This window comes from Carcharodon carcharias, chromosome 19 (genome assembly GCF_017639515.1).
Source record: "Carcharodon carcharias isolate sCarCar2 chromosome 19, sCarCar2.pri, whole genome shotgun sequence".
In the NCBI taxonomy this organism is placed as follows: Eukaryota; Metazoa; Chordata; class Chondrichthyes; order Lamniformes; family Lamnidae; genus Carcharodon; species Carcharodon carcharias.
In genome coordinates this window covers 95302400-95326285 of record NC_054485.1, presented here as the reverse complement: position 1 = coordinate 95326285, position 23886 = coordinate 95302400, and the positions used below count along the sequence as shown (strand labels likewise).

At 50.4% G+C, this 23886-nt stretch overlaps 1 protein-coding gene across 2 annotated transcripts in view; it reads right to left on the bottom strand.

The window, feature by feature from the left end:
* Positions 1-23886, bottom strand: part of LOC121291109 — a 119741-nt gene that overhangs the window by 76678 nt on the left and 19177 nt on the right. The gene's annotated exons all lie outside the window — the stretch shown is intronic.

Below are 23886 nucleotides of genomic sequence, written 5' to 3'. Positions count from 1 at the left end.
AGTCAGTCAGGAGATTGAAAACAGCGCGAGAGGTGAGTCAGTCAGGAGATTGAAAACAGCGCGAGAGGACAGGTTATGGAGATTAAAAACAGCGCGACAGGAGAGTCAGTCGGGAGATTGAAAACAATGCGAGAGGAGAGTCAGTTGGCAGATTAAAACAGCGCAAGAGGAGAGGTGATTGGGAGATTGAAAACAGCGCGAGAAGAGAGTCAGTCTGGAGATTGAAAACAGCTTGAGAGGAGAGGTGATTGTGAGATTGAAAACAGCGCGAGAGGAGCGTCAGTCAGGAGATTGAAAACAGCATGACAGGAGAGGTTATGGAGATTAAAAACAGCGCGAGTAGAGAGTCAGTCGGGAGATGGAAAACAATGTGTGAGGAGAGTCCGTCAAGAGATTGAAAATAGCGCGAGAGGAGACGCATTTGGGAGATTGAAAACAGCGTGAGAGGAGAGGTGATTGGGAGATTGAAAACAGCGCAAGAGGAGAGTCAGTTGGCAGATTAAAACAGTGCGAGAGGAGTCAGTCGGGATATTGAAAACAGCGTGAGAGGAGAGTCAGTCGAGATATTGAAAACAGCGTGAGAGGAGAGTCAGTTGGGAGATTGAAAACAGCGCGAGAGGAGTCAGTTGGGATATTGAAAACAGCGTGAGAGGAGAGTCAGTCAGGAGATTGAAAACAACGCGAGAGGAGAGTCAGTCGGGAGATTGAAAACAGCGCGAGAGGAGAGTCAGTCTGGAGATTGAAAACAGCATGAGAGGAGAGTCAGTCGGGAGATTGAAAACAGCGCAAGAGGAGAGATGATTGGCGGATTGAAAACAGCGCGAGAGGAGAGGTGATTGGGAGATTGAAAACAATGCGAGAGGAGAGTCAGTCGGGAGATTGAAAACAGCGCGAGAAGAGAGTCTGTCGGGAGATTGAAAACAGCGCGAGAGGAGTCAGTCGGGAGATTGAAAACAGTGCGAGAGGAGTCAGTCAGGAGATTGAAAACAGCGCGAGAGGTGAGTCAGTCAGGAGATTGAAAACAGCGCGAGAGGACAGGTTATGGAGATTAAAAACAGCGCGACAGGAGAGTCAGTCGGGAGATTGAAAACAATGCGAGAGGAGAGTCAGTTGGCAGATTAAAACAGCGCAAGAGGAGAGGTGATTGGGAGATTGAAAACAGCGCAAGAGGAGAGTCAGTCAGGAGATTGAAAACAGCGCGAGAGGAGAGGTGATTGCGAGATTGAAAACAGCGCGAGAGGAGCGTCAGTCAGGAGATTGAAAACAGCATGACAGGAGAGGTTATGGAGATTAAAAACAGCGCGAGTAGAGAGTCAGTCAGGAGATGGAAAACAATGTGTGAGGAGAGTCCGTCGAGAGATTGAAAATAGCGCGAGAGGAGACGCATTTGGGAGATTGAAAACACCGTGAGAGGAGAGTCAGTCGGGAGATTGAAAACAGCGCGAGAGGACAGGTGATTGGGAGATTGAAAACAGTGCGAAAGGAGAGGTGATTGGGAGCTTGAAAACAGCGCAAGAGGAGAGTCAGTCAGGAGATTGAAAATAGCGCGAGAGGAGAGGTGATTGCGAGATTGAAAACAGTGTGTGAGGAGAGTCCATCGAGAGACTGAAAAGGGCGCGAGAGGAGAGGTGATTGGCAGATTGAAAACAGCGCGAGAGGAGAGGTTATGGAGATTAAAAACAGCGCGACAGGAGAGTCAGTCGGGAGATTGAAAACAGCGCGAGAGGAGATTCGGTCGGGAGGCTGAAAATAGCGCGACAAGATAGTCAGTCGGGAGATTGAAAACAGCGTGAGAGGAGAGTCCATCGGGAGATAGAATACAGCGCGAGGAGAGTCAGTCGGGAGATTGAAAACAGCGCGAGAGGAGAGTCAGTCGGGAGATTGAAAACAGCGCGAGAGGAGAGTCAGTCGGGAGATTGAAAACAGCGCGAGAGGAGAGTCAGTCGGGAGATTGAAAACAGCGCGAGAGGAGAGTCAGTCGGGAGATTGAAAACAGCGCGAGAGGAGAGTCAGTCGGGAGATTGAAAACAGCGCGAGAGGAGAGTCAGTCGGGAGATTGAAAACAGCGCGAGAGGAGAGGTGATTGGGAGATTGAAAACAGCGCGAGAGGAGAGTCAGTCGGGAGATTGAAAACAGCGCGAGAGGAGAGTCAGTCGGGAGATTGAAAACAGCGCGAGAGGAGAGTCAGTCGGGAGATTGAAAACAGCGCGAGAGGAGAGTCAGTCGGGAGATTGAAAACAGCGCGAGAGGAGAGTCAGTCGGGAGATTGAAAACAGCGCGAGAGGAGAGTCAGTCGGGAGATTGAAAACAGCGCGAGAGGAGAGTCAGTCCGGAGATGGAAAACAGCGCAAGAGGAGAGTCAGTCAGGAGATTGAAAACAGCGCGAGAGGAGAGGTGATTGCGAGATTGAAAACAGTGTGTGAGGAGAGTCCATCGAGAGACTGAAAAGAGCGCGAGAGGAGAGGTGATTGGCAGATTGAAAACAGCGCGAGAGGAGAGGTTATGGAGATTAAAAACAGCGCGACAGGAGAGTCAGTCGGGAGATTGAAAACAGCGAGAGAGGAGCGTCAATCGGGAGATGGAAAACAATGTGTGAGGAGAGTCCGTCGAGAGATTGAAAACAGCGCGAGAGGAGAGTGCGTCGGGAGATAGAATACAGCGGGAGAGGAGAGGTGTTTGGGAGATTGAAAACAGCGTCAGAAGAGAGTCAGTCGGGACATTGAAAACAGCGCGAGAGGAGAGTCCGTCGGGAGATTGAAAACAGCGCGAGAGGAGAGTGCGTCGGGAGATTGAAAACAGCGCAAGAGGAGATTCAGTCGGGAGATGGAAAACAGCACGAGAGGAGAGGTGATTGCGAGATTAAAAACAGCGCGAGAGGAGAGGCGATTGTGAGATTGAAAACAGTGTGTGAGGAGAGTCCATCGAGAGATTGAAAAGAGCGCGAGAGGAGAGTCAGTCGGGAGATTGAAAACAGCGGGAGAAGATAGTCAGTCGGGAGATTGAAAACAGCGCGAGAGGAGAGTGCGTCGGGAGACAGAAAACAGCACGAGAGGAGAGGTGATTGGGAGATTGAGAAAAGCGTCAGAAGAGAGTCAGTCGGGAGATTGAAAACAGCGCGAGAGGAGAGGTGATTGGGAGATTGAAAACAGCGCAAGAGGAGAGTCAGTCAGGAGATTGAAAACAGCGGGAGTGCAGAGGTGATTGGGAGATTAAAAATAGGGCGAGAGGAGAGACAGTCGGGAGATTCAAAGCAGCGCGAGAGGAGAGTCAGTCCGGAGATGGAAAACAGCGCAAGAGGAGAGTCAGTCAGGAGATTGAAAACAGCGCGAGAGGAGAGGTGATTGCGAGATTGAAAACAGCGCGAGAGGAGAGGTTATGGAGATTAAAAACAGCGCGACAGGAGAGTCAGTCGGGAGATTGAAAACAGCACGAGAGGAGCGTCAATCGGGAGATGGAAAACAATGTGTGAGGAGAGTCCGTCGAGAGATTGAAAACAGCGCGAGAGGAGAGTCAGTCAGGAGATTGAAAACAGCGCGAGAGGAGAGTGCGTCGGGAGATAGAATACAGCGGGAGAGGAGAGGTGTTTGGGAGATTGAAAACAGCATCAGAAGAGAGTCAGTCTGGAGATCGAAAACAGCGCAAGAGGAGATTCAGTCAGGAGATGGAAAACAGCACGAGAGGAGAGGTGATTGCGAGATTGAAAACAGCGCGAGAGGAGAGGTGATTGTGAGATTGAAAACAGCGCGAGAGGAGAGGTGATTGTGAGATTGAAAACAGCGCGAGAGGAGAGGTGATTGTGAGATTGAAAACAGTGTGTGAGGAGAGTCCGTCGAGAGATTGAAAAGAGCGCGAGAGGAGAGTCAGTCGGGAGATTGAAAACAGCGTGAGACGAAAGTCTGTCGGGAGATAGAATACAGCGCGAGAGGAGAGGTGATTGGGAGATTGAAAACAGCGTCAGAACAGAGTCAGTCGGGAGATTGCAAACAGCGCGAGAGGAGAGGTGATTGGGAGATTGAAAACAGCGCGAGAGGAGATTCAGTCGGGAGATTGAAAACAGCTTGAGTGGAGAGGTGATTGGGAGATTAAAAATAGGGCGAGAGGATAAACAGTCGGGAGATGCAAAGCAGCGCGAGAGGAGAGTCAGTCAGGAGATTGAAAACAGTGCGAGAGGAGAGTCAGTCAGGAGATTGAAAACAGCGCGAGAGGAGAGGTGATTGCGAGATTGAAAACAGCGCGAGAGGAGAGGTTATGGAGATTAAAAACAGCGCGAGAAGAGAGTCAGTCTGGAGATTGAAAACAGCAAGAGAGGAGAGGTGATTGTGAGATTGAAAACAGCGCGAGAGGAGAGTCAGTCGGGAGATTGAAAACAGCGCGAGAGGAGTCAGTCGGGAGATTGAAAACAGCGCGAGAGGAGAGTCAGTCTGGAGATTGAAAACAGCTCGAGAGGAGAGGTGATTGTGAGATTGAAAACAGCGCGAGAGGAGTCAGTCGGGAGATTGAAAACAGCGCGAGAGGAGAGGTTATGGAGATTAAAAACAGCGCGACAGGAGAGTCAGTCGGGAGATTGAAAACAGCGCGAGAAGAGAGTCAGTCGGAAGATTGAAAACAGCGCGAGAGGAGAGTCAGTCGGGAGATTGTAAACAGCGCGAGAGGAGAGGTGATTGGGAGATTGAAAACAGCGCGAGAGGAGAGGCGATTGCGAGATTGAAAACAGCGCGAGAGGAGAGGCGATTGGGAGATTGAAAACAGTGTGTGAGGAGAGTCAGTCGAGAGATTGAAAAGAGCGCGAGAGGAGAGGTGATTGGCAGATTGAAAACAGCACGAGAGGAGAGTCAATCGAGAGATTGAAAACAGGGCGAGAGGAGAGTCCGTCGGTAGACTGAAAACAGCGGAGAGGAGAGGTAATTGGGAGATTGAAAACAGCGCGAAAGGAGAGGTGATTGGGAGATTGAAAATAGTGCGAGAGGACAGTCAGTCGGGAGACTCAAAGCAGCGCGAGAGGAGAGGTGATTGGGAGATTGAAAACAGTGCGAAAGGAGAGGTGATTGGGAGCTTGAAAACAGCGTGAGAGGAGAGTCAGTCAGGAGAATGAAAACAGCGTGAGAGGAGAGTCAGTCAGGAGAATGAAAACAGCGCGAGAGGAGAGTCAGTCAGCAGAATGAAAACAGCGCGAGAGGAGAGTCAGTCAGGAGAATGAAAACAGCGCGAGAGGAGAGTCAGTCAGGAGAATGAAAACAGCGCGAGAGGAGAGTCAGTCAGCAGAATGAAAACAGCGCGAGAGGAGAGTCAGTCAGGAGAATGAAAACAGCACGAGAGGAGAGTCAGTCAGGAGAATGAAAACAGCGCGAGAGGGGAGGCGATTGGGAGACTGAAAACAGTGTGTGAGGAGAGGTGATTATGAGATTGAAAACAGCACGAAAGGAGAGTCAGTGGGGAGACTGAAAACAGTGCGAGAGTAGAGTCAGTCGGGAGATTGAAAACAGCGCGAGAGGAAAGGTGATTGGGAGATTGAAAACAGTGCAAGAGGAGAGTCAGTCGGGAGCTTGAAAACAGCGTGACAGGAGAGTCAGTCAGGAGATTGAAAACAGCGCGAGAGGAGAGTCAGTCGGGAGATTGAAAACAGCGCGAGAGGAGAGGTGATTGGCAGATTGAAAACAGCACGACAGCAGAGTCAGTCGGGAGATTGAAAGCAACGCGAGAAGATAGTCAGTCGGGAGATTGAAAACAGCGCGAGAGGAGAGGTGATTGGGAGATTGAAAACAGCGCGAGAGGAGAGGTGATTGGGAGATTGAAAACAGCGCGAGAGGAGAGTCAGTCAGGAGATTGAAAACAGTGCGAGAAGAGAGTCCGTCGGTAGATTGAAAACAGCGGAGAGGAGAGGTAATTGGGAGATGGAAAACAGCGCGAGAGGAGAGGTGACTGGGAGATTGAAAACAGCGCGAGAGGAGAGTCAGTCGGGAGATTGAAAACAGCGGAGAGGAGAGGTAATTGGGAGCTTGAAAACAGCGCGAGAGGAAAGGTTATGGAGATTAAAAACAGCGCGACAGGAGAGTCAGTCGGGAGATTGAAAACAGCGCGAGAGGATAGGTTATGGAGATTAAAAACAGCGCGACAGGAGAGTCAGTCGGGAGATTGAAAACAGCGCGAGAGGAGAGTCAGTCAGGGGATTGAAAACAGCGCGAGAGGAGAGGTTATGGAGATTAAAAAGAGCGCGACAGGAGAGTCAGTCGGGAGATTGAAAACAGCGCGAGAAGATAGTCAGTCTGGAGATTGAAAAGAGCGCGAGAGGAGTCAGTCGGGAGATTGAAAACAGCTTGAGAGGAGAGGTGATTGGGAGATTGAAAACAGCGCGAGAGGAGAGTCAGTCTGGAGATTGAAAACAGCGCGAGAGGAGTCAGTCGGGAGATTGAAAACAGCTTGAGAGGAGAGGTGATTGGGAGATTGAAAACAGTGCGAGAAGAGAGTCAGTCAGGAGATTGAAAACAGCGCGAGAGGAGTCAGTCGGGAGATTGAAAACAACGTCAGAGGAGAGTCAGTCAGGAGATTGAAAACAGCTTGAGAGGAGAGGTGATTGGGAGATTGAAAACAGCGCGAGAGGAGAGGTGATTGGGAGATTGAAAACAGCGCGAGAGGAGAGTCAGTCAGGAGATTGAAAACAGCGGGATAGGAGAGGTGATTGGGAGATTGAAAATAGGGCGAGAGGAGAGTCAGTCAGGAGACTGAAAACAGCGCGAGAGGAGAGTCAGTCAGGAGACTTAAAACAGCACGAGAGCAGATTCGGTCGGGAGACTGAAAATATCGCGAGAAGATAGTTGGGAGATTGAAAACAGCACGAGAAGAGAGTCAGTTGGGAGATTGAAAAGAGTGCGAGAGGAGAGTCAGTTGGGAGATTGAAAACAGCACGAGAGGAGAGGTGATTGGGAGATTGAAAACAGCACGAGAGGAGAGTCAGTCAGGAGACTGAAAACAGCGCGAGAGGAGAGTCAGTCAGGAGATTTAAAACAGCGGGAGAGGAGACTCAGTCGGGAGATTGAAAACAGCGCGAGAGGAGTCAGTCGGGAGATTGAAAACAGCGCGAGAGGAGAGGTGATTGCGAGATTGAAAACAGTGTGTGAGGAGAGTCCGTCGAGAGATTGAAAAGAGCGCGAGAGGAGAGGTGATTGGCAGATTGAAAACAGCGCGAGAGGAGAGGTTATGGAGATTAAAAACAGCGCGACAGGAGAGTCAGTCGGGAGATTGAAAACAATGCGAGAGGAGAGTCAGTTGGCAGATTAAAACAGCGCGAGAGGAGAGGTGATTGGGAGATTGAAAACAGCGCGAGAAGAGAGTCAGTCGGGAGATCAAAAACAGCGCGAGAGGAGATTCAGTCGGGAGATTGAAAACAGCGCGAGAGGAGAGGTTATTGGGAGATTGAAAACAGCGCGAGAGGAGAGTCAGTCGGGAGATTGAAAACAGCGCGAGAGGAGAGTCAGTCGGGATATTGAAAACAGCGTGAGAGGAGAAGTGTTTGGGAGATTGAAAACAGCGTGAGAGGAGAGGTGTTTGGGAGATTGAAAACAGCGCGAGAAGAGAGTCAGTCGGGAGATTGAAAACAATGTGTGAGGAGAGTCCGTCGAGAGATTGAAAATAGCGCGAGAGGAGACGCATTTGGGAGATTGAAAACAGCGTGAGAGGAGAGTCAGTCGGGAGATTGAAAACAGCGCGAGAGGAGAGGTGATTGTGAGATTGAAAAGAGCGCAAGAGGAGAGTCAGTCGGGAGATTGAAAACAGCGTGAGAGTAGAGTCAGTCGGGAGATTGAAAACAGCGCGAGAGGAGAGGTGAATGGGAGCTTGAAAACAGCGCGAGAGGAGAGTCAGTCAGGAGACTGAAAACAGCGCGAGAGGAGAGTCAGTCGGGAGACTGAAAACAGCGTGAGAGGAGAGGTGTTTGGGAGATTGAAAACAGCGCGAGAGGAGAGTCAGTCAGGAGACTGAAAACAGCGCGAGAGGAGAGTCAGTCAGGAGACTGAAAACAGCGCGAGAGGAGAGTCAGTCGGGAGATTGAAAACAGCGCGAGAGGAGAGGTGACTGGGAGATTGAAAACAGCGCGAGAGGAGAGTCAGTCGGGAGATTGAAAACAGCGCGAGAGGAGAGGTAATTGGGAGCTTGAAAACAGCGCGAGAGGAAAGGTTATGGAGATTGAAAACAGCGCGAGAGGAGAGTCAGTCGGGAGATTGAAAACAGCGCGAGAGGAGAGTCAGTCAGGGGATTGAAAACAGCGCGAGAGGAGAGGTTATGGAGATTAAAAAGAGCGCGAGAGGAGAGTCAGTCGGGAGATTGAAAACAGCGCGAGAAGATAGTCAGTCTGGAGATTGAAAAGAGCGCGAGAGGAGTCAGTCGGGAGATTGAAAACAGCTTGAGAGGAGAGGTGATTGGGAGATTGAAAACAGTGCGAGAAGAGAGTCAGTCAGGAGATTGAAAACAGCGCGAGAGGAGTCAGTCGGGAGATTGAAAACAACGTCAGAGGAGAGTCAGTCAGGAGATTGAAAACAGCTTGAGAGGAGAGGTGATTGGGAGATTGAAAACAGCGCGAGAGGAGAGGTGATTGGGAGATTGAAAACAGCGCGAGAGGAGAGTCAGTCAGGAGATTGAAAACAGCGGGATAGGAGAGGTGATTGGGAGATTGAAAATAGGGCGAGGGGAGAGTCAGTCAGGAGACTGAAAACAGCGCGAGAGGAGAGTCAGTCAGGAGACTTAAAACAGCACGAGAGCAGATTCGGTCGGGAGACTGAAAATATCGCGAGAAGATAGTTGGGAGATTGAAAACAGCACGAGAAGAGAGTCAGTTGGGAGATTGAAAAGAGTGCGAGAGGAGAGTCAGTTGGGAGATTGAAAACAGCACGAGAGGAGAGGTGATTGGGAGATTGAAAACAGCACGAGAGGAGAGTCAGTCAGGAGACTGAAAACAGCGCGAGAGGAGAGTCAGTCAGGAGATTTAAAACAGCGGGAGAGGAGACTCAGTCGGGAGATTGAAAACAGCGCGAGAGGAGTCAGTCGGGAGATTGAAAACAGCGCGAGAGGAGAGGTGATTGCGAGATTGAAAACAGTGTGTGAGGAGAGTCCGTCGAGAGATTGAAAAGAGCGCGAGAGGAGAGGTGATTGGCAGATTGAAAACAGCGCGAGAGGAGAGGTTATGGAGATTAAAAACAGCGCGACAGGAGAGTCAGTCGGGAGATTGAAAACAATGCGAGAGGAGAGTCAGTTGGCAGATTAAAACAGCGCGAGAGGAGAGGTGATTGGGAGATTGAAAACAGCGCGAGAAGAGAGTCAGTCGGGAGATCGAAAACAGCGCGAGAGGAGATTCAGTCGGGAGATTGAAAACAGCGCGAGAGGAGAGGTTATTGGGAGATTGAAAACAGCGCGAGAAGAGAGTCAGTCTGGAGATTGAAAACAGCGCGAGAGGAGATTCAGTCGGGAGATTGAAAACATCGCGAGAGGAGAGGTTATTGGGAGATTGAAAACACCGGAGAGGAGAGGTGTTTGGGAGATTGAAAACAGCGTGAGAGGAGCGTCAATCGGGAGATGGAAAACAATGTGTGAGGAGAGTCCGTCGAGAGATTGAAAATAGCGCGAGAGGAGATGCATTTGGGAGATTGAAAACAGCGTGAGAGGAGAGTCAGTCGGGAGATTGAAAACAGCGCGAGAGGAGAGGTGATTGTGAGATTGAAAAGAGCGCGAGAGGAGAGTCAGTCGGGAGATTGAAAACAGCGTGAGAGTAGAGTCAGTCGGGAGATTGAAAACAGCGCGAGAGGAGAGGTGAATGGGAGCTTGAAAACAGCGCGAGAGGAGAGTCAGTCAGAAGACTGAAAACAGCGCGAGAGGAGAGTCAGTCGGGAGATTGAAAACAGCGTGAGAGTAGAGTCAGTCGGGAGATTGAAAACAGCGCGAGAGGAGAGGTGAATGGGAGCTTGAAAACAGCGCGAGAGGAGAGTCAGTCAGAAGACTGAAAACAGCGCGAGAGGAGAGTCAGTCGGGAGATTGAAAACAGCGCGAGAGGAGAGGTGTTTGGGAGATTGAAAACAGCGCGAGAGGAGAGTCAGTCAGAAGACTGAAAACAGCGCGAGAGGAGAGTCAGTCGGGAGATTGAAAACAGCGCGAGAGGAGAGGTGTTTGGGAGATTGAAAACAGCGTCAGAACAGTGTCAGTCGGGAGATTGCAAACAGTGCGAGAGGAGAGGTGATTGGGAGATTGAAAACAGTGCGAGAGGAGAGTCAGTCAGGAGATTGAAAACAGTACAAGAGGAGAGTCAGTCAGGAGATTGAAAACAGTGCGAGAGGAGAGTCAGTCGGGAGATTGAAAACAGCGCGAGAAGAGAGTCATTCGGGAGATTGCAAACAGCGCGAGAGGAGAGGTGATTGGGAGATTGAAAACAGCGCGAGAAGAGAGTCAGTCAGGAGATTGAAAACAGCGCGAGAGGAGTCAGTCGGGAGATTGAAAACAGCTTGAGTGGAGAGGTGATTGGGAGATTAAAAATAGGGCGAGAGGATAGACAGTCGGGAGATTCAAAGCAGAGCGAGAGGAGAGTCAGTCAGAAGATTGAAAACAGCACGAGAGGAGAGTCAGTCAGGAGACTGAAAACAGCGCGAGAGGAGAGTCAGTCAGGAGATTTAAAACAGCGGGAGAGGAGACTCAGTCGGGAGATTGAAAACAGCGCGAGAGGAGTCAGTCGGGAGATTGAAAACAGCGCGAGAGGAGAGGTGATTGCGAGATTGAAAACAGTGTGTGAGGAGAGTCCGTCGAGAGATTGAAAAGAGCGCGAGAGGAGAGGTGATTGGCAGATTGAAAACAGCGCGAGAGGAGAGGTTATGGAGATTAAAAACAGCGCGACAGGAGAGTCAGTCGGGAGATTGAAAACAATGCGAGAGGAGAGTCAGTTGGCAGATTAAAACAGCGCGAGAGGAGAGGTGATTGGGAGATTGAAAACAGCGCGAGAAGAGAGTCAGTCGGGAGATCGAAAACAGCGCGAGAGGAGATTCAGTCGGGAGATTGAAAACAGCGCGAGAGGAGAGGTTATTGGGAGATTGAAAACAGCGCGAGAAGAGAGTCAGTCTGGAGATTGAAAACAGCGCGAGAGGAGATTCAGTCGGGAGATTGAAAACATCGCGAGAGGAGAGGTTATTGGGAGATTGAAAACACCGGAGAGGAGAGGTGTTTGGGAGATTGAAAACAGCGCGAGAGGAGCGTCAATCGGGAGATGGAAAACAATGTGTGAGGAGAGTCCGTCGAGAGATTGAAAATAGCGCGAGAGGAGACGCATTTGGGAGATTGAAAACAGCGTGAGAGGAGAGTCAGTCGGGAGATTGAAAACAGCGCGAGAGGAGAGGTGATTGTGAGATTGAAAAGAGCGCGAGAGGAGAGTCAGTCGGGAGATTGAAAACAGCGTGAGAGTAGAGTCAGTCGGGAGATTGAAAACAGCGCGAGAGGAGAGGTGAATGGGAGCTTGAAAACAGCGCGAGAGGAGAGTCAGTCAGAAGACTGAAAACAGCGCGAGAGGAGAGTCAGTCGGGAGATTGAAAACAGCGTGAGAGTAGAGTCAGTCGGGAGATTGAAAACAGCGCGAGAGGAGAGGTGAATGGGAGCTTGAAAACAGCGCGAGAGGAGAGTCAGTCAGAAGACTGAAAACAGCGCGAGAGGAGAGTCAGTCGGGAGATTGAAAACAGCGCGAGAGGAGAGGTGTTTGGGAGATTGAAAACAGCGCGAGAGGAGAGTCAGTCAGAAGACTGAAAACAGCGCGAGAGGAGAGTCAGTCGGGAGATTGAAAACAGCGCGAGAGGAGAGGTGTTTGGGAGATTGAAAACAGCGTCAGAACAGTGTCAGTCGGGAGATTGCAAACAGCGCGAGAGGAGAGGTGATTGGGAGATTGAAAACAGTGCGAGAGGAGAGTCAGTCAGGAGATTGAAAACAGTACAAGAGGAGAGTCAGTCAGGAGATTGAAAACAGTGCGAGAGGAGAGTCAGTCGGGAGATTGAAAACAGCGCGAGAAGAGAGTCATTTGGGAGATTGCAAACAGCGCGAGAGGAGAGGTGATTGGGAGATTGAAAACAGCGCGAGAAGAGAGTCAGTCAGGAGATTGAAAACAGCGCGAGAGGAGTCAGTCGGGAGATTGAAAACAGCTTGAGTGGAGAGGTGATTGGGAGATTAAAAATAGGGCGAGAGGATAGACAGTCGGGAGATTCAAAGCAGAGCGAGAGGAGAGTCAGTCAGAAGATTGAAAACAGTGCGAGAGGAGAGTCAGTCAGGAGATTGAAAACAGCGCGAGAGGAGTCAGTCGGGAGATTGAAAACAGCGCGAGAGGAGTCAGTCGGGAGATTGAAAACAGCGCGAGAGGAGAGGCGATTGGCAGATTGAAAACAGCGCGACTGGAGAGGTTATGGAGATTAAAAACAGCGCGACAGGAGAGTCAGTCGGGAGATTGAAAACAATGCGAGAGGAGAGTCAGTTGGCAGATTAAAACAGCGCGAGAGGAGTCAGTCGGGAGATTGAAAACAGCGCGAGAGGAGTCAGTCGGGAGATTGAAAACAGCGCGAGAGGAGTCAGTCAGGAGATTGAAAACAGCGCGAGAGGAGTCAGTCGGGAGATTGAAAACAGCGCGAGAGGAGTCAGTCAGGAGATTGAAAACAGTGCGAGAGGAGTCAGTCGGGAGATTGAAAACAGCGCGAGAGGAGTCAGTCGGGAGATTGAAAACAGCGCGAGAGGAGTCAGTCGGGAGATTGAAAACAGCGCGAGAGGAGTCAGTCGGGAGATTGAAAACAGCGCGAGAGGAGTCAGTCGGGAGATTGAAAACAGCGCGAGAGGAGAGGTTATGGAGATTCAAAACAGCGCGAGAGGAGAGTCAGTCGGGAGATTGAAAACAGCGCGAGAGGAGAGGTGATTGGGAGATTGAAAACAGCGCGAGAGGAGAGTCAGTCAGGAGATTGAAAACAGCGGGAGAGGAGAGTCAGTCGGGAGATTGAAAACAGCGCAAGAGGAGAGTCAGTCAGGAGATTGAAAACAGCACGAGAGGAGAGGTTTTTGGGAGATTGAAAGCAGCACGAGAGGAGAGGTAATTGGCAGATTGAAAACAGCGCGAGAGGAGAGGTTATGGAGATTGAAAACAGCGCGAGAGGAGAGTCAGTCGGGAGATTGAAAACAGCGCGAGAGGAGAGTCAGTTGGGAGATTGAAAACAGCGCGAGAGGAGAGGTGATTGGGAGATTGAAAACAGCGCGAGAGGAGAGTCAGTCGGGAGATTAAAAACAGCGCGAGAGGAGAGTCAGTTGGGAGATTGAAAACAGCGTGAGAGGAGATTCAGTCGGGAGATAGAATACAGCGCGAGAGGAGAGGTGATTGGGAGATTGAAAACAGCGCGAGAGGAGAGGTGTTTGGGAGATTGAAAACAGCGTCAGAAGAGAGTCAGTCGTGAGACTGAAAACAGCGCGAGAGGAGATTCAGTCGGGAGATAGAATACAGCGCGAGAGGAGAGGTGATTGGGAGATTGAAAACAGCGCGAGAGGAGAGGTGATTGGGAGATTGAAAACAGCGCGAGAGGAGTCAGTCGGGAGATTGAAAACAGCGCGAGAGGAGAGTCAGTCAGGAGATTGAAAACAGCGCGAGAGGAGAGGTGATTGGGAGATTGAACGCAGCATGAGAGGAGAGTCAGTCAGGAGATTGAAAACAGCGCGAGAGGAGAGGTGTTTGAGAGATTGAAAACAGCGCGAGAGGAGAGGTGTTTGGGAGATTGAAAACAGCACGAGAGGAGAGGCGATTGTGAGATTGAAAACAGCGTGAGAGGAGAGTCCATCGGGAGATAGAATTCGGCGCAAGAGGAGAGATGATTGGGAAATTGAAAACAGCGTGAGAGGAGAGTCCATCGGGAGATAGAATTCGGCGCAAGTGGAGAGGTGATTGGGAGATTGAAAACAGCGTCAGAATAGAGTCAGTCGGGAGATCGAAAACAGCGCGAGAGGAGATTCAGTCGGGAGACTGAAAATAGCGCGAGAAGATAGTCAGTCGGGAGATTGAAAACAGCGCGAGAGGAGAGTGCGTCGGGAGATAGAATACAGCGTGAGAGGAGAGGTGATTGGGAGATTGAAAACAGCGTCAGAAGAGAGTCAGTCGGGAGATTGAAAACAGCGCGAGAGGAGATTCAGTCGGGAGATTGAAAACAGCGCGAGAGGAGAGTCAGTCAGGAGATTGAAAACAGCGCGAGAGGAGATTCAGTCGGGAGATTGAAAACAGCGCGAGAGGAGATTCAGTCGGGAGATTGAAAACAGCGGAGAGGAGAGGTCACTGGGAGATTGAAAATAGGGCAAGAGGAGAGTCATTCAGGAGATTGAAAATAGCATGAGAGGAGAGGTGTTTGGGAGATTGAAAACATCGCGAGAGGAGCGTCAATCGGGAGATGGAAAACAATGTGTGAGGAGAGTCCGTCGAGAGATTGAAAAGAGCGCCAGAGGAGACGCATTTGGGAGATTCAAAGCAGCACGAGAGGAGAGGTGTTTGGGAGATTGAAAACAGCGCGAGAGGAGAGGTGATTGGGAGATTGAAAACAGCGCGAGAGGAGAGTCAGTCAGGAGATTGAAAACAGCAAGAGAGGAGATTCAGTCGGGAGATAGAATACAGCACGAGAGGAGAGGTGATTGGGAGATTGAAAACAGCGCGAGAGGAGAGGTGATTGGGAGATTGAAAACAGCGCGAGAGGAGTCAGTCGGGAGATTGAAAACAGCGCGAGAGGAGAGTCAGTCAGGAGATTGAAAACAGCGCGAGAGGAGAGGTGATTGGGAGATTGAACGCAGCATCAGAGGAGAGTCAGTCAGGAGATTGAAAACAGCGCGAGAGGAGAGGTGTTTGAGAGATTGAAAACAGCGCGAGAGGAGAGGCGATTGTGAGATTGAAAACAGCGTGAGAGGAGAGTCCATCGGGAGATAGAATTTGGCGCAAGAGGAGAGATGATTGGGAAATGGAAAACAGCGTGAGAGGAGAGTCCATCAGGAGATAGAATTCGGCGCAAGAGGAGAGGTGATTGGGAGATTGAAAACAGCGTCAGAATAGAGTCAGTCGGGAGATCGAAAACAGCGCGAGAGGAGATTCAGTCGGGAGACTGAAAATAGCGCGAGAAGATAGTCAGTCGGGAGATTGAAAACAGCGCGAGAGGAGAGTGCGTCGGGAGATAGAATACAGCGTGAGAGGAGAGGTGATTGGGAGATTGAAAACAGCGTCAGAAGAGAGTCAGTCGGGAGATTGAAAACAGCGCGAGAGGAGAGTCAGTCGGGAGATTGAAAACAGCGCGAGAGGAGAGGTTATTGGGAGATTGTAAATAGGGCGAGAGGAGACTCAGTCGGGAGATTCAAAGCAGTGCCGAGGAGAGGTGTCTGGGAGATTGAAAACAGCGCAAGAGGAGAGTCAGTCAGGAGATTGAAAACAGCGCGAGAGGAGAGTCAGTCAGGAGATTGAAAACAGCACGAGAGGAGAGTCAGTCAGGAGATTGAAAACAGCTTGAGAGGAGAGGTGATTGGGAGATTGAAAATAGGGCGAGAGGAGAGTCAGCCAGGAGATTCAAAGCAGTGCGAGAGGAGAGGTGATTGGGAGATTGAACGCAGCATGAGAGGAGAGTCAGTCAATAGATTGAAAACAGCACGAGAGGAGAGGTGATTGGCAGATTGAAAACAGCGCGAGAGGAGAGGTTATGGAGATTAAAAACAGCGCGACAGGAGAGTCAGTCGGGAGATTGAAAACAGCGCGAGAGGAGAGTCAGTTGGGAGATTGAAAACAGCGGGAGAGGAGAGGTAATTGGGATATTGTAAATAGGGCGAGAGGAGACTCAGTCGGGAGATTTAAAGCAGTGCGAGAGGAGAGTCAGTCTGGGAGATTGAAAACAGCGCGAGAGGAGAGTCAGTCTGGAGATTGAAAACAGCGCGAGAGGAGAGTCAGTCTGGAGATTAAACACAGCGCGAGAGGAGAGTCAGTCTGGAGATTGAAAACAGCGCGAGAGGAGAGTCAGTCTGGAGATTAAACACAGCGCGAGAGGAGAGTCAGTCTGGAGATTGAAAACAGCGCGAGAGCAGAGTCAGTCTGGAGATTAAACACAGCGCGAGAGGAGAGTCAGTCTGGAGATTAAACACAGCGCGAGAGGAGAGTCAGTCTGGAGATTAAAAACAGCGCGAGAGGAGAGTCAGTCGGGAGATTGAAAACAGCGCGAGAGAGAGTCAGTCTGGAGATTGAAAACAGCGCGAGAGGAGAGTCAGTCTGGAGATTGAAAACAGCGCGAGAGGCAGAGTCAGTTTGAGAGATTGAAAACAGCGCGAGAGGAGAGGTGTTTGGGAGATTGAAAACAGCACGAGTGGAGAGGCGATTGTGAGATTGAAAACAGCGTGAGAGGAGAGTCCATCGGGAGATAGAATTCGGCGCAAGAGGAGAGATGATTGGGAAATTGAAAACAGCGTGAGAGGAGAGTCCATCGGGAGATAGAATTCGGCGCAAGTGGAGAGGTGATTGGGAGATTGAAAACAGCGTCAGAATAGAGTCAGTCGGGAGATCGAAAACAGCGCGAGAGGAGATTCAGTCGGGAGACTGAAAATAGCGCGAGAAGATAGTCAGTCGGGAGATTGAAAACAGCGCGAGAGGAGAGTGCGTCGGGAGATAGAATACAGCGTGAGAGGAGAGGTGATTGGGAGATTGAAAACAGCGTCAGAAGAGAGTCAGTCGGGAGATTGAAAACAGCGCGAGAGGAGATTCAGTCGGGAGATTGAAAACAGCGCGAGAGGAGAGTCAGTCAGGAGATTGAAAACAGCGCGAGAGGAGATTCAGTCGGGAGATTGAAAACAGCGCGAGAGGAGATTCAGTCGGGAGATTGAAAACAGCGGAGAGGAGAGGTCATTGGGAGATTGAAAATAGGGCAAGAGGAGAGTCAGTCAGGAGATTGAAAATAGCACGAGAGGAGAGGTGTTTGGGAGATTGAAAACATCGCGAGAGGAGCGTCAATCGGGAGATGGAAAACAATGTGTGAGGAGAGTCCGTCGAGAGATTGAAAAGAGCGCCAGAGGAGACGCATTTGGGAGATTCAAAGCAGCACGAGAGGAGAGGTGTTTGGGAGATTGAAAACAGCGCGAGAGGAGAGGTGATTGGGAGATTGAAAACAGCGCGAGAGGAGAGTCAGTCAGGAGATTGAAAACAGCAAGAGAGGAGATTCAGTCGGGAGATAGAATACAGCACGAGAGGAGAGGTGATTGGGAGATTGAAAACAGTGCGAGAGGAGAGGTGATTGGGAGATTGAAAACAGCGCGAGAGGAGTCAGTCGGGAGATTGAAAACAGCGCGAGAGGAGTCAGTCAGGAGATTGAAAACAGCGCGAGAGGAGAGGTGATTGGGAGATTGAACGCAGCATCAGAGGAGAGTCAGTCAGGAGATTGAAAACAGCGCGAGAGGAGAGGTGTTTGAGAGATTGAAAACAGCGCGAGAGGAGAGGCGATTGTGAGATTGAAAACAGCGTGAGAGGAGAGTCCATCGGGAGATAGAATTTGGCGCAAGAGGAGAGATGATTGGGAAATGGAAAACAGCGTGAGAGGAGAGTCCATCGGGAGATAGAATTCGGCGCAAGAGGAGAGGTGATTGGGAGATTGAAAACAGCGTCAGAATAGAGTCAGTCGGGAGATCGAAAACAGCGCGAGAGGAGATTCAGTCGGGAGACTGAAAATAGCGTGAGAAGATAGTCAGTCGGGAGATTGAAAACAGCGCGAGAGGAGAGTGCGTCGGGAGATAGAATACAGCGTGAGAGGAGAGGTGATTGGGAGATTGAAAACAGCGTCAGAAGAGAGTCAGTCGGGAGATTGAAAACAGCGCGAGAGGAGAGTCAGTCGGGAGATTGAAAACAGCGCGAGAGGAGAGGTTATTGGGAGATTGTAAATAGGGCGAGAGGAGACTCAGTCGGGAGATTCAAAGCAGTGCGAGAGGAGAGGTGTCTGGGAGATTGAAAACAGCGCAAGAGGAGAGTCAGTCAGGAGATTGAAAACAGCGCGAGAGGAGAGTCAGTCAGGAGATTGAAAACAGCACGAGAGGAGAGTCAGTCAGGAGATTGAAAACAGCTTGAGAGGAGAGGTGATTGGGAGATTGAAAATAGGGCGAGAGGAGAGTCAGCCAGGAGATTCAAAGCAGTGCGAGAGGAGAGGTGATTGGGAGATTGAACGCAGCATGAGAGGAGAGTCAGTCAATAGATTGAAAACAGCGCGAGAGGAGAGGTGATTGGGAGATTGAAAACAGTGCGAGAGGAGAGCCAGTCAGAAGATTGAAAACAGCGCGAGAGGAGAGGTTATTGCGAGATTGAAAACAGCGCGAGAGGAGAGGTTATGGAGATTAAAAACAGCGCGACAGGAGAGTCAGTCGGGAGATTGAAAACAATGCGAGAGGAGAGTCAGTTGGCAGATTAAAACAGCGCGAGAAGATAGTCAGTCGGGTGATTGAAAACAGCGCGAGAGGAGAGGTGTTTGGGAGATTGAAAACAGCACGAGAGGAGAGGCGATTGTGAGATTGAAAACAGCGCGAGAGGAGTCAGTCGGGAGATTGAAAACAGCGCGAGAGGAGAGGTTATGGAGATTGAAAACAGCGCGAGAGGAGAGTCAGTCGGGAGATTGAAAACAGCGCGAGAGGAGAGGTGATTGTGAGATTGAAAACAGTGTGTGAGGAGAGTCAGTCGAGAGATTGAAAAGAGCGCGAGAGGAGAGGTGATTGTGAGATTGAAAACAGTGTGTGAGGAGAGTCAGTCGAGAGATTAAAAACAGCGCGAGAGGAGAGTCAGTCGGGAGATTGAAAACAGCGGGAGAGGAGAGGTAATTGGGATATTGTAAATAGGGCGAGAGGAGACTCAGTCGGGAGATTTAAAGCAGTGCGAGAGGACAGGTGTTTGGGAGATTGAAAACAGCGCGAGAGGAGATTCAGTCGGGAGATAGAATACAGCGCGAGAGGAGAGGTGTTTGGGAGATTGAAAACAGCGTCAGAAGAGAGTCAGTCGTGAGATTGAAAACAGCGCGAGAGGAGAGTCAGTCGTGAGATTGAAAACAGCGCGAGAGGAGAGGTGTTTGGGAGATTGAAAACAGCGTCAGAAGAGAGTCAGTCAGGAGATTGAAAACAGCGCGAGAGGAGAGGTGATTGGGAGATTGAACGCAGCATGAGAGGAGAGTCAGTCAGGAGATTGAAAACAGCGCGAGAGAGGTGTTTGAGAGATTGAAAACAGTGTCAGAAGAGAGTCAGTCAGGAGATTGAAAACAGCGGGAGTGGAGAGGTGATTGGGAGATCAAAAATAGGGCGAGAGGAGAGACAGTCGGGAGATTGAGAACAGCACGAGAGGAGAGTCAGTCAGGAGATTGAAAACAGCGCGAGAGGAGAGTCAGTCAGGAGATTGAAAACAGCGCGAGAGGAGAGTCAGTCAGGAGATTGAAAACAGCATGAGAGGTGAGTCAGTCAGGAGATTGAAAACAGCGCGAGAGGAGAGGTGATTGGGAGATTGAAAATAGGGCGAGAGGTGAGTCAGTTGGGAGATTCAAAGCAGTACGAGAGTAGAGGTGATTGGGAGATTGAAAACAGCGCGAGAGGAGAGGTGTTTGGGATATTGAAAACAGCGCAAGAGGAGAGTCAGTCAGGAGATTGAAAACAGCATGACAGGAGAGGTGATTGGCAGATTGAAAATAGCGCGAGAGGAGAGGTTATGGAGATTAAAAACAGCGCGACAGCAGAGTCAGTCGGGAGATTGAAAGCAACGCGAGAGGAGAGTCAGTTGGCAGATTAAAACAGCGCAAGAGGAGATTCAGTCGGGAAACTGAAAATAGCGCGAGAAGATAGTCAGTCGGGTGATTGAAAACAGCGCGAGAGGAGAGTCAGTCGGGAGATTGAAAACAGCGCGAGTGGAGAGTCAGTCGGGAGATTGAGAACAGCGTGAGAGGAGATAAACCATCTTATATTTCACCCCTTCCTGGGATTCGCCTAGTTCTGTCGAAGGGTCAGGAGGACTCGAAACGTCAACTCTTTTCTTCTCCACCGATGCTGCCAAAGCTGCTGAGTTTTTCCAGGTAATTCTGTTTTTGTTTTGGATTTCCAGCATCCGCAGTTTTTTGTTTTTTGTTTTTATCTTTGTGTTTAATTGACTGCCACTGCTTGACAAGGTGTTTACTAAAACTCGCTTTCACAGCCATATCTCCTTTCTCAGTGACTGTCTCCATCTCCGAATTACCCCACGTGGATTTCAACTAAAATTCCACCCCTCATGTTTCGAACCCACCCAGGATTACTGGTATTTTTGGGACATAAAAGGTTTCTCGGACTGCTGTTCCCGTCACATCCTGAGATCCACACTCAGTGCCATGCGCCGCCATATGAACACACTCGACCTCTCCCTCCAGCAGCACCGCAGTACCCTTTTTCAAAGCTGCGCGTGCCCCCAGTTTCATTTTATTCTTCGTCTCATCCGACGCCTCAACAAGAAACTTTTTCTCTTTCTCTCAAGTGCTAAGGAACGCAAGCTCCAACAACTCATCGACACCAACACCCATCTAGGACCCTCCACCCCTGCCTGTCCCTCCGTCCCCACCCCATCTTCCAATCCCAACCCCAGCCGTGTATTCACTATACCCCCTGACCTTCCCCTCTCCGACACTGAACGTTCAGTGCTCAGCAAAGGACTTAGTTTCATACCCCTACGCCCTCACCTTAATGAATTTCGGGCTCGGCACGATGCTGAACTCTTCTTCCGCCGTCTTCGTCTCTGGGCTCACTTCTTTGGGCAGGAGTCCTCTCCCCGTTCAATGGATCCTTTCACCCACCTCCAATATTCTCCCTCCACCTGGACCCCTCCCTCTGGATTCTTATCTTCTCTTGATCTTTTCATTGAGAACTGTCGGCGTGACATTAGACGTCTCAATTTCTCTGCTCCTCTCACCCATTCTAATCTCTCTCTCGCTGAACTTACTGCACTCCATTCTCTCAGGTCCAACCCTGACATCGTCATCAAACCCGCTGACAAGGGTGGTGCTGTTGTTGTCTGGCGCACTGACCTCTACCTCACGGAGGCTGAGCGTCAACTCACAGACACTTCCTCCTACCTCTCCCTGGACCATGACCCCACCACTGAACATCAAGCCATTGTTTCCAGGACTGTCACTGACCTCATCTCCTCTGGGGATCTTCCTCCCACAGCTTCCAACCTGATAGTCGCCCAACCTTGGAAGGCCCGCTTCTATCTCCTACCCAAAATCCACAAACAGAACTGTCCCGGTAGACCGATCATGTCAGATTGCTCCTGCCCCACAGAACTCATTTCTCGTTATCTTGACTCCCTTCTCTCTCCCCTTGTCCAGTCCCTCCCCACCTACATCCGTGATTCCTCTGACACCTTACGTCACATCAACAATTTCCAGTTCCCTGGCCCCAACCGCTTCCTCTTCACCATGGACGTCCAATCCCTCTACACCTCCATCCCCCACCAGGATGGTCTGAGGGCCCTTAGCTTCTTCCTCGAGCAGAGGCCCGAACAATCCCCATCCACCACTACCCTCCTCCGTCTGGCTGAACTTGTTCTCACACTGAACAATTTCTCCTTCAACTCCTCTCACTTCCTCCAAATAAAAGGTGTGGCTATGGGTACCCGCATGGGCCCCAGCTATGCCTGTCTCTTTATGGGGTATGTGGAACATTCCTTGTTCCAGTCCTACTCCGGCCCCCTTCCACAACTCTTTCTCCGGTACATCGATGATTACTTCGGTGCTGCTTCGTGCTCTCGTCGGGACTTGGAAAAATTTATTAACTTTGCTTCCAATCTCCACCCCTCCATCATTTTCATGTGGTCCATCTCTAACACTTCCCTTCCCTTCCTTGACCTCGCTGTCTCAATCTCTGGTGATAGACTGTCCACCAATATCCATTACAAGCCTACCGACTCCCACAGCTACCTTGACTACAGCTCCTCACACCCCGCTTCCTGTAAGGACTCCATCCCATTCTCTCAGTTCCTTCGCCTCTGTCGCATCTGTTCTGATGATGCTACCTTCAAAAACAGTTCCTCTGACATGTCCTCCTTCTTCCTTAACTGAGGTTTTCCACCCACGGTCGTTGACAGGGCCCTCAACCGTGTCCAGCCCATCTCCCGCACATCCGCCCTCACGCCTTCTCCTCCCTCCCAGAAACATAGTAGGGTCCCCCTTGTCATCACTTATCACCCCACCAGCCTCCGCATTCAAAGGATCATCCTCCGCCATTTCCGCCAACTCCAGCTTGATGCCGCTACCAAACACATCTTCCCTTCACCCCCACTGTCGGCATTCCGTAGGGATCATTCCCTCTGGGACACCCTGGTCCACTCCTCCATCACCCCCTACTCCCCAACCCCCACCTATGCCACCACCCCATACCCACGCAAAAGATGTAACACCTGCCCCTTCACTTCCTCTCTCCTCACCGTCCAAGGGCCCGAACACTCCTTTCAAGTGAAGCAGCATTTCACTTGCATTTCCCCCAACTTAGTCTACTGCATTCATTGCTCCCAATGCAGTCTCCTCTACATTGGAGAGACCAAATGTAAACTGGGCAACCGCTTTGCAGAACACCTGTGGTCTGTCCGCAAGAATGACCCAAACCTCCCTGTCGCTTGCCATTTCAACACTCCACACTGCTCTCTTGCCCACATATCTGTCCTTGGCTTGCTGCATTGTTCCAGTGAAGCCCAACGCAAACTGGAGGAACAACACCTCATCTTCTGACTAGGCACTTTACATCCTTCCGGACTGAATATTGAATTCAACAACTTTAGGTCTTGACCTCCCCCCTCCATCCCCACCCCCTTTCTGCTTCCCCCTTCCTTTTGTTTTTTTCCAATATGTTATATAGATTTTTCTTTCTCCCACCTATTTCCATTATTTTAAAATATTTTTAAATCTTTTATGCTCCCCCCAGCCCCACTAGAGCTATACCTTGAGTGCCCTAACATCCATTCTTAATTAGCACATTCGTTTAGATAATATCACCAACTTCGACACCTACGTGTTCTTTTGTTCTGCTGTCTGTGACATCTTTTGATGATCTGCTTCTATCACTGCTTTTGCCTACAACCACACCACCCCCCTCCACTTCTCTCCCCCCACCCAACCCCACCTCCCCACCACCTTAAACCAGCTTATATTTCACCCCTTCCTGGGATTCGCTTAGTTCTGTCAAAGGGTCATGAGGACTCGAAACGTCAACTCTTTTCTTCTCTGCCGATGCTACCAGACCTGCTGAGTTTTTCCAGGTAATTCTGTTTTTGTGTTGAGCACGAGAGGAGAGTCAGTTGGGAGATTGAGAACAGAGAGAGAGGAGAGGTGATTGGGAGATTGAAAACAGCGCAAGAGGAGTGTTAGTCGGGAGATTGAAAACAGCACAGGAGGAGAGTCAGTCAGGAGATTGAAAACAGCATGACAGGAGGGTCAGTTGGGAGATTCAAAGCAGAGCGAGAGGAGAAGTGATTGGGAGATTGAAAACAGCGCGAGAGCAGAGTCAGTCGGGAGATGGAAAACAGCGCGAGAGGAGAGGTGAATGGGAGCTTGAAAACAGCGCGAAAGGAGAGTCAGTCAGTGATTGAAAACAGCGCGAGAGGAGAGTCATTCGTGAGATTGTAAACAACACGAGAGGAGAGTCAGTCAGGAGATTGAAAACAGCGCGAGAGCAGAGTCAGTTGGGAAATGGAGAACAGCGCGAGAGGAGAGGTGATTGGGAGATTGAAAACAGCGCGAGAGGAGAGGTGATTGGTAGATTGAAAATAGAAGGAGGTGAAGCTGAAGAGGAGCGGCCAGTGTGTGAGTGGCCCAGTGAAGGAGTGGAGCTTTAAGGCTTTGGCTCGAGAGGCTTCGGTGAGCA